Source organism: Schistocerca nitens, chromosome 2 (assembly GCF_023898315.1).
Source record: "Schistocerca nitens isolate TAMUIC-IGC-003100 chromosome 2, iqSchNite1.1, whole genome shotgun sequence".
NCBI classification, from domain to species: Eukaryota; Metazoa; Arthropoda; class Insecta; order Orthoptera; family Acrididae; genus Schistocerca; species Schistocerca nitens.
In genome coordinates, this window is record NC_064615.1 from 870,253,076 (window position 1) to 870,266,991 (window position 13,916).

The 13,916-nt window shown below is 47.6% G+C and overlaps 1 protein-coding gene across 2 annotated transcripts in view; it reads left to right on the forward strand.

Annotated features, from left to right (window-relative positions):
* The window catches only part of LOC126237146 (cleavage stimulation factor subunit 2 tau variant), a 104,829-nt gene that overhangs the window by 484 nt on the left and 90,429 nt on the right, over nt 1-13,916 (forward strand). The gene's annotated exons all lie outside the window — the stretch shown is intronic.

Below are 13,916 nucleotides of genomic sequence, written 5' to 3' on the forward strand. Positions count from 1 at the left end.
GCGTCGTTTTAAAACTGACAAAAATACTATAGTGGTCGTATTGACACATACACGCCCTCTTATAACATACCCGACTGCAGTTAGTGCCAGACCCACGCCTCAATACATTTCAGCTAAGTAACAATATTAGTTTGCATAATCATTGAGATGAATAATTATGATTGAGAAGAAACTTGATTCCTTACTCACCATTAATAATCTTTAACTGGCTGGATACATTTGAAGAAAGCCATGATAGAACGTCAGTCGAGCACACTAGGATACGATAAATATATAGTTACAAACTTACATTAGTTACATGAGCTTATGTTTCACAGTTCATCCACATAATTGTTTGGTGAGTGGTTACCTGCAATGAATATGTTCAGTAGGTCCTACATGTATAAATATATAGTTTTGTGGTAATACATTAATATATGCATTCATTAATATTTTTCCTTTTATTTCTTAACCTTACCTCTTATTTGGCTTGAAATGCAGAGAGTGGTACTATACGGAGAAAAATGAAACCATTCCATTACTCTGACACTAGACTCTTTTGGTTTACTGGCATATGCTTCAAGCAGGCCCAAATGAGACTACGAGGACATTGTTAAGTCCAGAAATTTGGGAATACAACTGTGGGATGTAATGGTCAGTTGACACTTGGGCAATGTTGTTTTGGATAAGCAACTTATGACTCTTTTGACCTCTGTGTTTATTGCAAGAGTGGGCAACTGGTGTTCAATAAGTTTTTTTTTTTTTTTGTTTTTTTTTTTTTTTTTAAAGTGTTGGTTTCATTTGGGATTCCAATACACCACGTTATTCTCAACTATTTTGACTACAGTATCCTGTTTTTCAGCTTCATATCAATTCAGTGCAGCGGCATTACACCACCTTACTGAGGGTAGCACAGTACACTTAGGAGTTGATCATTGCACCATGTAGGAGGACATCAAACATAATTGTGGTATCATGTATCAATACAACCCCACAGCCTATCGAGGTTGGTTGGTAATGGAATGGTAAGTTTCCATCTGATGCCAATAGTGGCCATGTGAGATCTGGCAGACCCATTGGTGACTATCCACTGAATAGGACCACTTGTGTTTGCAGTCACTACACTATGACACCTCCATACGTGCTTCATCGTTGTTGACACTGAGATAGCTGGTCTGCATTATTTGTAGTGGGTCTTCGTACATTTGGAGAAATAAAAGTAAGTCTTCTGTTTGTTGTTTTAACTTTTTTTATAATCATTTCTGTTCCTGTCCAGCTTTCCTTGATGACAGTTGCCACACCACTATTTAGCCCATCTCTCCTTACAATTGCATACAAAGTAGTACTCAAGAAGAATAACGCCTTCAGTCCTAGAAGACCATTGCCATGACTTTACGGGCTGAAGGTTCTACTTTGAACTTTTTCTTCAGAGCTCTGGTGGTATGGTGCTACTCCATGGATTACAATTTCTTTCCTCGTTTGAAGTGATGAATCCATGTTTAATCACCTATGATGATGTGCAACAGAAGATTTTCAGTAACACCCAAGCAGTTCTGCGCAGATGGTCCTTTGTTACCATTTATTGTTTTCTGTTAGGTGTCAAGGAATCAAGCAGGCACACTCGCTTGAATACCCACACTGATTGATTAGTGTGCCAGCACTACCACCAGAGATGTCCGTCCAGTTGAGCAGTGAGGTGTCTGATTGCAATCCATCAATCACCTCGAATGAGTGTGTCTGCACATACCCACATTGCAGGTGTCAAGGGTGTGGGCGACTGGCTGGCACATGGGAGATCAGGCAGGTTTGCATGATCTTGTTGCGATGATACCAGACACCTCATCCATCTACTCACCGTTCTTTTGCTCGCTGTCGGATCTCAATAGACTTTCTGCAAGCAGCTTTGGCTATGTGCGCTTTTTTGCCAAATCAAACTCGGTGATAGCTCTCTGCTTGGAATACACTTCTGTTGCAGATGCCATTTTGGAGGCTACATATAGGGCTGCCACCTATCGGAACTTCATGAAGCTCTAATTTCTGAAGTGAGAAGATTCCACGATGTCTCACAACAAATTCTGTATTTTTCGAACAAAACGATTAAGTAAAACGTGTTGCATTACTTATTGAACACCCCTCATACAAATCTTTTCAACATATGAAATTCATGACATCCATTGTGGTAGAGCTCAAGAAAACACTCAAGAAAATAAGACACAACACAGTTGTAAATTCTGGCCATGTAGGAAAGTGTAGCTTATCCATGAAATGACTATGTAGAAAACAATTGTGCAATCCATTCTTGAGTACTGCTCAAATGTTTGGAGTGCAAGTATGAAGATGACTGTGTGATAAATTCTGTGCAAGAGCATGTGGACAATACTTTGGGGTTCCTCCAGTGTGCTCTCTCTGTCCCACACTACTTGCTTTGGCTGTTCTCTCCCCTGGAAACAGGGGAGTATACTCAACATAATGACACTATTCTGCTTGTGACACTCTTGAAAAGTTCATAGATTCAGAAAACTGTAGCTATCACTAATTGTCTCTTCTTATGCAGCCACCGTGTCGTGTGCCCCTTTCCCTTCCACAAGGAGGCCACGGCCCTTTTGTGAGTTTGTGTGTGCCACTCACAGTTCCCTGAGCTATTGTAGCCCATTCTTCCTCCCTGGTCTTCATTTCCTTCCCCGTGCCCCTCACTTCCCATCTCACCCCTTCCACTGTGTACCTTTCTCACCACCCTGCGAGCCGAGGCGCTAGAATACGCCCGAGGTATTCCTGCCTGTCGTAAGAGGTGACTAAAAGGAGTTTCACACCTTTTGACCTTTATGTAATGGTCTCTTGTAGCGTCTGACCTCCATTTTTTAAAAACTTTCCCGAAAAGCGAGCCAACTGAGGAAGGGCGCCTTACGTGGTGCATCGTGTCCATCATGCGCTGAGAGCTATCGCATCCATCGTCGACTTGGATCTGCACTTCTGCTCATTCTCCAACTGTTGGGTGAGGTCACCCTCCTTGGTGCGTTTTCTACGCTGACAGTGATAAAGGACTAGTTCGCTTGGTAGCACCTGATATCCAGCACGGTAGCCAGTCCGTTATGGTGGGGCCACCATGTACCCTGTTGGTTGTAGTCCCTTGAGCACACAGGGATCGCTCTGCTGATGCCTGCGCCGTTAACTCCCCACGAACGCCGAGGAGTAGATGCCTGTCACCCTGGGGCATCGAGACTCCCAGCAATGGCCATCCTGCCAGGTGGCCTTTGCTGCGGCTGGGTGGCACCCATGGTGAGGGCCCCTGGTTGGAGTGGGTGGCATCAGGGTGGATGACACGCGATGAAACGTAGTACATCATCTCATGCTGGTAGTCAAACACCAGCAGTCTCTAAGTGTTCACGGGCTCAATTCAGTGTACAGAAGTACAACCCCAAATTGTTCACCTCCCTGGCCATACCATAGGAGGAACGTCAGGCTAATGATGGCAGCGGCTCTTATTCACCCTGGTACCTTGTATATTAAAGAGCTGATGAGGAATCTTTTATGACGATGAAGCCTCAGTTTTTTGTGGAACACTTAGAGGACAAGTTTGGGGAGGTGGAGGGCTTGTCCAAAATGAGATCTGGTTCAGTCTTGATCGAAACAGCACCCTCTGCCCAGTCACGGGCATTACTCGCTTGTGACAACCTGGGGGATGTTTCTGTAACCATCAGGCCACAAAAGAGCTTAAATATGGTCCAGGGTATCATATTTCACAGGGACCTTCTTTTGCAGTCTGACGATGAGCTGCGCACCCATTTAGAACAGCAAGGTGTATATTTCGTTCGGCATGTCCATTGGGTTCCAAGGGATAATCAGGTTGCCACTGGTGCCTTCATGATACATTACCCGAGAAGGTCAAGGTGATGGTCTACCACTGTGATGTAAAGCCCTATATCCATCCCCCAATGTGATGCTTTAAACGCCGGCCGGCCGGCCCACGCGTCTGACGCATAAAAGGTTACTGGGTAATGCGTAATTCACACCCCCGGGTTGACAGGTAGGGTTTGCATGTACCTCCTGGTACAGGCCACGACCAGGGAGGGATAATTGCCTGAGCTGTAACCTTCCCACGTTGCCCATTGGTCCCTCCGTCAGGTGTTCAGGAGGTGTGAACAATCACCTAAGGCTGGTGCGCCCCCTTGTGAAGGGGGCTCCAAGTTGGAAAGAGCGTGCCATCGGAGATGCTGGCAATCATGGGGGATTTGCTCACGATGAGTCAATCATCCTCTCCATCGACTTCGACATAACGTAAACGTAATGAGGCTACTGATTCAGAGACCCTTCCCACTGCACCGTGGTTGCTTGTGGTATCACGTACTGAAGACAGTTGGTCCTCTGCCGTGGTCAATCCGTTTATTATTCACAAAGGTGCTGATGCCATTGCTGGCACTGTGAAATCCTGCTCTCATTTATGGAATGGCACTTGGCTTTTGGGGATGGCTTCTAAATCTCATGGACAACAACTACTTGCTGCCTCACTTCACAACAACTACTTGCTGCGTCGCTTCACAACAACTACTTGCTGCCTCGCTTCTCCACAGCTACCCTGTGTGAGTTGAAGCAAATAGAACTTTGAATTCTTGCCATGGTGTCATTTACACCAGGCTGCTTGACAGTCTAACCGAGGCTGAAATATAATCTTACTTCTCTGATCAGGGTGTCATTGCCATCCATTGTGTAATGAAAAAGGTCGATTCCTCCTTGGTGCCCACTTGCACTCTTTTGCTCACCTTTGATACGGTGGTGCTGCCGTCCGAGATTAAAGGAGGCTGTGAAATTATCACAGTCCGGCCGTTCATTCCAAATCTGATGCGCTGCTGTTCAATCACACTAGAACGTCTTGTCGACACACAGCCAAATGCATAACCTTTAGCAGGGACGCACACGAGGGCGAATGTCCACCTCCCCCTCCCCGCTGTATCAACTGCAATGGCGGCCATGCTGCCTCCTCCTGTGACTGTCCTGTGTATCTAGATGAGCGGGCTGTTCAAGACATTCGGGTCAAGGAAAAAGTGCATTATGCAGTAGGTCGCAAGTTACTGACTGGTTGCAAACCCTGTGTTCTCCTGTCTGGCACTTATAGTTCAGTTCTTGTTACCCCTCTCTCCATGAAGGACATGACTACGCAGACATGCGACCTCAAATTTGGCTCTGATGTTGTGAAGTCACCCAGTGTCAAGGTAGTATTGCCGTCTCCCCGTCCCACTGTGCAACAAACTATCAAACTCTCGCCTAAAGGGGCAAAGCGACCCACTACACAATCACAGGCAGGAAAGGACAGAAGGAGTACTCCCGAGAAGACTTCGTCCATTCCTCCACAGTCTTCCTCTAACCAAAAGGGCTCGAAGAAGTCCACTAAAGACAAACAGTCTTATCCTTCACCAACTCGAAGATCCTGCTTGACGGTGTCGCCACGTGGTCACTTAGCCCAGCTGGCCATCTGTTTTTCAGCGTTGGACTCCACCAACCGACCGCTCAAGCATGCTGATGCTTCTGTGGACCCCATGGAACAGGATCCTCATGCTTCTCTGCCCTGTAGTAGTGACTCTCCACTGACAGTCCCTCAGCAGCCACCGAGTTGACACCCCTACATCTCTTCCTCCTCCTGACTGTCCTCCAATGGAACGTCTGCGGCCTTTGGTCCCACAAAGAGGATTTACGGCTGCTTTTAGCATCGCAGCATCCCCTTGTACTCTGCCTTCAGGAAATGAAGTTACACCCTCAAGACCGCTTTGAGTTTCCACATTACTTACTGATTCGTTTTCATCTTCCTGCTGAGGTCAGCATCCCATTTCATGGGGGCATCATGCTGCTTATACGGGATGACCTTCATATTCAACCCATCTCCCTGAATATCCACCTTCAAGCTGTTGCTGTTCGCCTTTACCTTCCCCACCCGACTTTTTCTCTCTGTACCATTTATTAGATTAGATTAGATGGGTAGATCATCTAACTAATGTGGAGGTATTGAATAGGATTGGGGAGAAGAGAAGTTTGTGGCACAACTTGACTAGAAGGAAGGATCGGTTGATAGGACATGTTCTGACACATCAAGGGATCACCAATTTAGTGTTGGAGGGCAGCGTGGAGGGTAATAATCGTAGAGGGAGATCAAGAGATGAATACACTAAACAGATACAGAAGGATGTAGGTTGCAGTACGTACTGGGAGATGAAGAAGCTTGCACAGGATAGAGTAGCATGGAGAGCTGCATCAAACCAGTCTCAGGACTGAAGACCACAACAACAACAGTCACCATTTATGTACCTCCGTCCTTTGATATCACCAAGGCAGACTTCCTTCGGCTTATTGGGCAGCTACCTCCACCGTTTTTGCTACATGGTGACTTTAACGCGCAGCATCCCTTTTGGGGTTCTCCCAGGACCTGCCAGAGGGGTGCCCTCTTGGCTAGCTGACATTCTTAACCAACTCAACCTCTTCTGCCTTAACACTGGAGCACCCACTTTCCTTTCTGACTACTCGCACACCTGTTCCCATTTGGACCTATCCTCTTGCACTGCCCAGCTTGCCCATCATCTTGAGTTTTCCGTTCTTTCTGATGCCTACTCGAGCAACCATTTCCCATTTGCTCTCCGTCTGCTGACTCTTACCCCATCCACATGCATGCCCAAATGGCAGCTTTACTTCTCCCATTTGACCTTTGCAGAACAAGATTTCCTCCGTTCTGATGACCAGGTGGACTATCTCACCAACGCTATCCTTACTGCTGCAGAACGTTCTATTCCTCGCTCTTCCTCTTCACCACGTTTAGTCCCAGTCCCTTGGTGGACTGAGGCATTCAAAGACACAATTTCTGCACAGAGACGTGCTCTCTGCGTCTTTAACTGCCACCCGCTGGAAAACTACATTCATTATAAACAGATGTGTGCAAAGTGTCATAGAGTTCTTCGGGATTGCAAAGGATCTAGTTGGATTTGATTGACAAGTTATTTAACAGGTCCACACCTTCCTCTGTCATGTGGGCCAACCTCAGACGGCTCTCTGGAACCAAGATCCATTCCACCATTTCTGACCTGACAGTAGGTGCTGATGTCATTGTGGATCCTGTTGCTGTCTCCAATACATTGGGCTGCCATTTTGTGGATGTTTTGAGCTCCTCCCACTATCCCCCTGCCTTCATCCATCGGAAACAAGTGGAGGTGGCTCGGGCTATACCCTTCAAATCGTGACTGCTACATTGCCGCCTTCACTATGAGGGAGCTAGATCATGCTCTCAGTTCATCCGGTCCTCCGCCCAAGGGGCAGATACTATCCACATTCAGATGTTGCAGTACCTCTCTCTTGTGGGCAAGCACTTTCTGCTTAACACATACAACAGCCTCTGGGCTGAGGGCACATTTCCTGGATGCTGGCATGAAGCCACCATCATATCCATACCTAAGCCCAGTAAGGACAAAAACCTTCCTTCTAGCTACCGCCCTATCTCTCTTACCAGCTGCATTTGCAAGGCGATGGAACATATGATTCATGTCCAGCTAGTGTGGTTGCTTGAATCTTGCCATTTACTCATGAATGCACAGTGTGGATTTCGAGCACGGCATTCTGCATTTGACCATGTCATTACTTTGTCCACCCATGTCATGAAAGGTTTTCTGCGGAAATCCCAGACTGTGGCCGTGTTTTTCAATTTGGAGAAAGCCTATGACACCTGCTGGAGAACTGGTATTCTCTGTAGTCTTTACACATGGGGCTCCCGTAAGTGCCTGCCCTGTTTTCTTCGGGCATTTTTACAAGGCTGAGTATTCATGGTGCGTGTCGGTTCTGCCTTGTCAGACACCTTCATTCAGGAAAAGGTGTACCACAGGGTTCCGTCCTGAGTGTCATCCTCTTTTGATATCACAACTAACCCTATAAAGGCCTGTCTCCTGTCGGGCATCTGCGGCTCCCTTTTTGTCGAAGATTTTTCCATCTATTGCAGTTCTTCACGGCCCTGTCTCACCGAGCAGCGTCTTCAGTGCTGTCTTGATCATCTTCACTTCTGGAGCATCGCCAATGGCTATCGCTTTTCTACTGACAAAACCATCTGTATGAATTTCTGGTGGCGCAAATGGTTTCTCCCACCATCTCTACATCTTGGGCCTGTTGCCCTTCCATTCGTTGACACTACAAAATTCTTGAGGCTCAAGCTCGATTGGAACCTCTCTTGGTCCTCCCATGTCTCTTACCTATCAGCCCGCTGTGTGCAGTCCCTCAATGTCTTACGTGTCCTCAATGGTACTTCTTGGGGTGCCAATCGAACCACCCTCCTCCGTTTTTACCGGTCCCTTGTCTGTTTGCAACTCGACTATGGGTGCTTTTTTTATGCTCCTGCACGCCCATCCCTTTTACGCTGTCTCAACACTATCCACCATCATGGCATCCATTTGGCCACAGGCAGATTTTACACCAGCCTGGTTGAGAGTCTGTATGCTGAAGCTGCTTCTGCCACTGTCCTGCCGCCGTGACATTCTCCTCAGCAGGTATCCATGCCGTTTGTCTGCCATGCGTGGCCACCCATCCTATGCCTCCTCCTTTGATGATTCCTTTGATCATCAGTATGGGGCTCATCCCTCTTCTCAGTTTCCTCCTGAAGTCCGCTTTCGCCACTTGCTACGGAGGCTTAACTTCACGCTACCTGCAACTTTCCCCGTGGGTGTGAACCCTTCACCACCATGGCTTCATGAAGCGGCCCATGTTAACCTTGGCCTTCATTCGCTTCCTAAGGACACTACTCCAGCCTTGGTCTATCCCCTTCAGTTTCACGACCTTTGCGTGTAATTTAGTGGTAGTACCTTTGAATACACTGCTGGCTCTCGGACTGACCGTGGGGTTGGATGTGTCTTCGTCTTTGACACCCGTGTCATTCAATATTGGCTTCCAGCTCACTTCTCAGTATTTAAAGCCAAGCTTTTCGCCTTGTACCAGGCTACAGAATTCATCCGGTGACAAGGCCTTCCCAATTATGTTCTCTGCTCAGACTCACACAGCGCCCTTCAACGTCTCTGTGCGCTGTACACTGCTCATCCCTTAGTGCAGTGGGTCCAGGAAAACTGTCACTTGCTCACTCTTGGTGGAGCCAATGTCATGTTTCTGTGGGTCCCTGGTCATGTCGATATGCCAGGAAACGAGGCTGCTGCCAAGGCTGCAATCCTCCTACCTCAGCCTGGGAGTACCTCTATTCCCTTCAATAATCTCTGTGTTGCCGTCCGTTAGGAGGTGGTGTCCCTTTGGCATCGCCAATGGTCCTCCCTTCGCGGGAATAAGCTTTGGCTTATTCAGCCTCTCCCGATGCCTTGGATGACCTCCTCTTGGCCCCCTCCACCGGGAGGATATTATTTTAACTCGGCAGCATATTGTGCGCTGTTTTTTTAGCCATCTTCAGTTGCTAAGTGGCACTGCCCCACCACTTTGTACGTGTTGCGCCCAAATTTTAACTGGCCGCCACTACCTGCTGAACTGCCCTGTTTTTACCAATTTAGGTTCCATCTTGGGTTTGCCATCTGATTTATCAGCCGTTTTAGTGTATGATGCATGGGCTGTCACCCGTGTTTTACTTTTTACCTGCTGAAGCAATATGGCAAAGGCCATTTAATTTTCTTCTTTTGGGTCTCCATTTTTGTATGGTGTTTTTTCTTTAGCCTTTTTCTACTTGCCTTGTTCAGCTTTCTCCTATTCTGTCCATTGGGACTGACATATAGCCATTTCCCTCAGCTATGTTTTTGTGTTGTATAGTTTTGACTTGGGCGCATATTACCTCAGTTGTTTTTCACACTCTAAAACAAAACAAAACAAGTCCCCACTTCTGCGCCGGAGAAGCGTAAGTCTTCTTCAGCTCCTTTCGCTAGGAAGGGGTGTTTTGGGTCACTCCCTTCCCAGGTTTCTGCTGGTGGGAAAGATGACACCCACCTGTGGCTGGAGAGCCCAAAAACAGCACATCATAGGGCTTCACGCTCATCCTCAGTCCTGGAGACTGAATCAGTGAAGCCCTCCCAGCCAGCTAAACCCAAGGAGCAATGAGATAAATACAAAAAGAAGATTCCCAAAACCAAGGGAATTGCAGTGGCACCCACACCACCACTACCTACAAGCTCTACATCTGTGGGTGAGGTGGAGATTCTGGCGTCTGCTGACTACCTAGATCTCACGGGACCCTCGGATACAGTGGATATAGACTGCTGAGGCAATAAGTCAGTGGCAGCAGGTGACCCTGAGGGGTAAAGTGCCTCATGGAATGTTCCATGCCTTCCCAGTCTCACAATGACATCATCCTACAGAGGAATTACGGCGGTTTTTTCTACTGCCTAGTTGATCTACGGCAACTTTTAAGCTTTACACCTGCTTTCTGCATTGCCCTCCAGGAAACCTGGTTCCTGACTCTGCGGACCACTGCCCTCTGTGGCTATAAGAGATATTACAGGAACCGCGATACTATAATCAAGTGTCAGGTGTAGTTTGCGTTTATGTTCCAAACTCAGTCTGTTGTGAAACTGTGCCCCTTCAAACCCCCCTTGAAACTGTGGCTGTCAGAATAAGGACGATGCAGGAAATAACTGTCTGCAATTACATCTTCCTGCAGGCGGTGCGGTACCCCTGAATTTATTAGCTGCACTGATTGACCAATTCTCTAAACCTTTCCTGCTTTTGGGAGATTTTAACACCCATAACCGCTTGTGGGGTGGTACCTTGCTTACTGGCCAAGGCAGAGGTATTCGAACTTCACTGTCTCAGTTTGACCTCTGCTCTTAAATACTGGGGCCACCACACATTTCAGTGTGACTTGTGGTAGTTATTCGGCCATTGATTTATCCATTTGCAGACAATGACTTGTCCCATCTATACACTGGAGAGCACATGACGACCTTTGTGGTAGTGACCACTTCCCCATCTTCCTGTTAATGCCCCATAGTCAGTCCTATGGACAGTTGTGCAGATGGGCTTTAAACAAAGTGGACTGGGAAACTTTCACCTCTGCTGTCACCATTGAATCTTCCCCATACGGGAACATTGATGTGATGGTTGAGCAGGTGACTACAACTATCCTTAGTGCAGCAGAAAATGCGATCCCTCGCTGTTTAGGGTGCCCCCGTCGAAAGGCAGTCCCTTGGTGGTCATCGGAAGTTGCTGAAGCAATTAAGGAGCTACAGTGAGCTCTACAGTGGCATAAGCAGCAGCCTTCCCTGGAACACCTCATAGCCTTTAAATGGCTCTGTGCCTGCATTCACTGACTTGTTAAATGATGGAAGCAGGAGTGTTGGGAGAGAGAAGTCCCAACAATTGGGTACCATACATCACCTTCCCAAGTCTAGGCAAGGATCAAACGTGTTTTCGGGTTCCAGACCCCAACAGGTTTTCCTGTTGTTAACATAAATGGCGTGTTATCTATTAATGCAATTGGGATTGCCGAGCACTTTTCTGAGCACTATGCTCGAGACTCTGCATCGGAGAGTTACCCACCAGCCTTTCCCACTCTCAAACGACGGCTGGAAGTGAAAGTCCTCTCGTTCACTACATGCCACAGTGAACCCAATAAAGTCTCATTTACAGAGTGAGATCTCCTCAGTGCCCTTGCACATTGCCCCAATACCACTCATGGACCAGACTGGATCCACAGTCAGGCGATTAAACATCTCTCATCTGACTACAAGCGACATATCATCATCTTCAACCAGATCGGGTGCGATGCCATCTTTCCATCACAATGATGGGAGAACACCATCATTCTGGTGCTCAAACCCAGTAAAAACCCGCTTGATGGGCATAGCTATCGGACCATCAGCCTCACCAACGTTCTTTGTAAGCTGCTGGAACATATGGTGTGTCGGCGTTTGGATTGTGTCCCGGAGTCACATGGCCTACTGGCTCCATGTCAGGGCAGCTTCCACCAGAGTCGCTCTACCACTGATAATCTTGTGTCCCTCAAGTCTGCCGTCCGAACAGCTTTTCCAGATGCCAAAACCTTATTGCCGTCTTTTTAATTTATGAAAAGCATATGACATAACCCGGCGACTTCATATTCTTGCCGCATTATATGAGTGGGGTCTCCGAGGTCCGCTCCTTCTTTTTATCCAGAATTTCGTGACGCTTTGTACTTTCTGTGTCCAAGTTGGTGCCTCCCATAGTTCTTCCCATATCCAGGAGAATGGGGTTCTGCAGACCTCTATATTGAGTGTATCTCTATTTCTAATGGCGTTTAATGTTCTAGCAGCAGCTGTAGGGCCATCCGTCTCACCTTCTCTGTATGCAGATGACTGCTACATTTTGTACTGTTCCATGATGCTTTGTACTTTCTGTGTCCAAGTTGGTGCCTCCCATAGTTCCTCCCATATGCAGGAGAATGGGGTCCCGCAGGGCTCTATATTGAGTGTATCTCTATTTCTAATGGCATTTAATGTTCTAGCAGCAGCTGTAGGGTCGTCCGTCTCACCTTCTCTGTATGCAGACGACTGCTACATTTTGTACTGTTCCACCAGAGTGGCGCCTACAGGGAGCCATCCCCAAGTGCAATCATGGGCTCTAGTCCACAGTTTCCAGTTTTTGGCCACAAAGTTGTGTGTTATGCATTTCTGTTGGTGTCGTCGTCAGCTTAAGTGGAAGTACTGGCAGCCCCTCAATGCCCTCTGCTGTCTGAGGAACACTAACTTTGATGCAGATCACTCTACGCTGCCGCAGCTCTAGAGAGTCCTTGTTCAATCCCACCTTGATTCTGGGAGTCTGGTTTATGTTTAGGCAACACTCTCAGCATTGCGTTTACTCGACCCAGTGCACCACTGTGGTGCTCACCTAGCTGCAGGAGCATTTAGAACGAGTCCAGTGACCAGTGTCCTGGTGGAGGCTGAAGTCCCTCCAAGTTCCACACCCACGGCGGTTGATCTTCCACATCGGCGGCCCAGGTCAGGGCTTCCAATTGCAATTCGTGTCCAATCCATTCTTTCTGAACTGGAATCCTTGTCTGCCTGGACCTTTCACATGGCCCTAAGGACTTATTTAACCCCACAGCTGTCCGCTGCCACTTCCTCTCAATTCTTGACATGTACCGAGGCAATGGAGTGGTTTACACCGATGGCTCGATGGCTGATGATCACGTTGGCTTCGTGTGTGTCCGTGGAGGATATATTGAACAGCATTCCTTGCCCAGTGGCTGCAATGTTTTCACTGTCAAGCTGGTGGCTATATCTCGTGCTTTGGGGAGTCGTTTCTTCTGTGTAGTGACTCCTTGAACAGCCTACAAGCTATTGTTCAGTGCTACCCTCGTGATTCTTTGGTAACAACCATCCAGGAGTCCATTTATGCCCTGGAACAGTCCAATCGTTCGGTGGTGTTTGTCTGGACCCCAGGTCACGTCGGAATCCCAGGCAACAAACTTGCCAACAGGCTGGCCAAACAGGCTACGTGGAAACCGCTTATGGAGATCGGCTTCTCTGCAACTGACCTGCATTCAGTACTATACCGCAAGGTTTTGTAGGTTTGGGGGACGGAATGGCATAACCTCTGTACACCCGACAAACTACGAGCCATTAAGGAGACTACGAATGTGCGGAAGACCTCCACGCAGGCCTCTCGCAGGGACTCTTTGGTTCTCTGTCAGCTCCACATTGGCCACGCTTGGGTGATAGACATTTACCTTCTGCGCCGCGATGACCCACCTCAGTGTCGGTGCAGTGCCCGGCTGGCAGTGGCCCTTATGTTGTTTAGCTTTCTGTCTTTGTCTGCCCTGCGATGATCTCTTCAATTACTGGAATTGTTGCCATTAATTGTAGCTGACAACGCCTCATCGGCTAATTTAGTTTTACGTTTTGTACGTGACGGTGGGTTTTATCATTCTATATAAGTTTTCGCGCAAGTCCTTTGTCCATTTGTGTTCTCCAGTCTAATGCTTTTAGGCTGGATGTTTTAATGTGTCCCTTCTACCT